The 2545-nt window shown below is 32.8% G+C and overlaps 1 long non-coding RNA gene across 1 annotated transcript; it reads right to left on the reverse strand.

The window, feature by feature from the left end:
• Positions 1-305: 305 nt before the first annotated feature.
• Positions 306-1373, reverse strand: LOC132714531 (uncharacterized). The gene is made up of 2 exons (XR_009623567.1): positions 1185-1373; positions 306-547 (listed from the first exon to the last, which is right to left on the reverse strand). It is a non-coding gene; the product is annotated as an uncharacterized LOC132714531 (long non-coding RNA).
• Between the last annotated feature and the right edge of the window lie 1172 nt (positions 1374-2545).

Raw genomic sequence — 2545 nt, forward strand, 5'->3', positions numbered from 1 at the left:
ATTTAATTGTTCAATTGTGATAGTTTTCACACTTTTTCTATCAGTCGGTCCTGTTTGAAACTGCTTTTTAGTGGGTAAGGCTAGATTATTACTATACCCAGTTAATTGTTTTTATTTAAAACATATTCTCTGTGTTGCTTTTTATACAATTATATTGAGTAAACTGTTTCACCACTACATATGTCAGTATCTTTCAGGTTCTCTTGAATGAACGTACGTGTTTTCGAGAGAATAGACATAAAGGTATTGGAAATGGTAGTATCAGGTACCTGGTAATAAAAAAAAGAAATAAAAATGAAAACACATAAGTTTTGCCTTTTATTTTATAACTGGATTTAAATAAAACTTCAATAGCATCGCACTGGCTATAAAATGACTGTTTATAGTGTTTTCATTTAGTGTCACTTTATTCCCGAAATTTATTTGACACTTCTGGGACTCTCCTGGCACAAGCTGCAAATCTTTGAACTTTTGGGCTGTATCAGCATTCAGTGAAATTGTCGTGCTGATCTACCACTTGAAACCCTTGAAGCACATTTGTTACGATCTGAAATAGATGAAATGACATTTAATATAAATATTTTGTTTTATCAACAGAATAACCATGTACTAATGTTAATATACGTACCTGGAATAACTAACAAAAAAGAAGTTGAAATAACTTCTGAGTAAATGAAAAAAAAATGGGGGAAAATTCATCCATTTTCAAAAAGACATAGCATCAAAATTACTTGGCTGAAAATTATAAATAATATCATAAACCATTTACTATGATGTAGTGACTAACTTTTCAGCTTTCATTTATATTTTAAAGGTCTTTAAATACCTCTGATGCTTCGGCTAAAATAGGTCGTGAATTTAATTTTGCACTACAAAAATTTAACATTTTCCTTCAAATTCCACGCCACAAAAACAATAGAACAGATGATAAGGGAGTGTTAAAAGTACCTTCACGACATACTTTAATTTATTTTAAACCGATTTGTGCAAGTTTAGTCAGTTTTCTTCGAGTGGTTTAAGCCTGATGACTCTGCAGATTTTATACGTGTTCACTCGTATCAAGCAAACTTTCCGCCATTTTGGAAATCTCATTCATCCAGAGTGGAATATTTCCAACCCGATTTACGCCATTGAAAGCGTGATCTAGTAAAAATTTACATACATAACAAAGAAATAAGACTAACCTGTCATTATTTCTTGAGTATTTTGTGCAGATGCCCATAAATTAGCGCTTAATTAACATATTTTTTCATGAACTGAAATTGTTGCCTTCCGCCATCGATTAATGTTTTTCGTAGCATGTGCGCATGCGCGTAAATGGCACGACACCAATCACGGTCTAAAATCTAGTTGCGGATACCGTTAATATACGTACATACGTACCTGGTAGACGGAACCCGAGAAAAGCGTTATTTGCACACTGGTACTTTGATATTAAACTATCTTGACATTGTGCTGACAACACGTGATTGTGAACCTTTGCCACGCTATAGTCAGTGCAAACCATGATATATGGCACTGGCTGCAACCATAGCAGCAGGTCAGTGGTTCAATATGTATAAACATGTATAAACCTCCTGCTATAAACACAATTTTTGAGCACCCTATTATAGTCGAATGTAATAATCTGACCCTTATTGTACAAATCACCACAATGCAAATACTCACTTAAAACAAGGTTAAGAATGCACATTACCATGCACCTTCTTTTTGTTGAGTATGTTTAGACATTAACACAGGGTTCGAGAGCTGAACGTGTTACTTATAAATAAGAAAAAATAAGTTGAAACAGAATTTTAAGTAAATTTGAAAGATTCACTTTATGTATACAAAGACGACCTCTTTAGAAGATAACACCATTGTTCATTTCCTATGACTCTGACAAATCTAAAATACATGTATTTAGAAAGTGGTTATTTCGTATTCTATCACTCCACGTGATTTTGTCACTATAGACAAAGAAGGAAAAAACACGGTGTTAAACTGCCAATAAACACTGGTTAGGGACTACTTGTATATGCTGCTTTTATGTTTTCACCCTCGATTATGTAGTTTACAAATCCTTTTAAAGCAACAATAAAAAGCATTTTTATTTATATTTTCAGTTCTTATAATGTTTTCTTTTCTTACAATACCGAAATAATATCTCACATACACTAACGCCACATATTTGATCCATATCAGTTAATAAATATTTTGACAAAACGGCGCCAATCTGTAAGCAGCGTAATGACGTCATCGTAAGTAAACAACTCATTCATAAACGAGCTGACGTTATAAAATGATAAATGGGGCACTAATGTAAACACAATACGACGTAAGTTTTTATTGTTGAAAACTTGATAAAATAAAGTGTTTTCTTATTATTTATTTTGTTTAATAATTTCTATATCTTTGCAACAGTAGGGTGCGAAAATCGAACAGCTTTATACGAAAATCGGCTCGGAAGTTATATCCGCTTGAAACAAAATAACAGTAGTGATCTTCCTTATTTTATCGTGATAGAATCGAAATAACATTGGCCTGAGAGGTGTATATCGGCTAT

Source organism: Ruditapes philippinarum, unplaced genomic scaffold (assembly GCF_026571515.1).
Source record: "Ruditapes philippinarum isolate M1 unplaced genomic scaffold, ASM2657151v2 ctg23169_1_1_1_1, whole genome shotgun sequence".
Classification (NCBI taxonomy): Eukaryota; Metazoa; Mollusca; class Bivalvia; order Venerida; family Veneridae; genus Ruditapes; species Ruditapes philippinarum.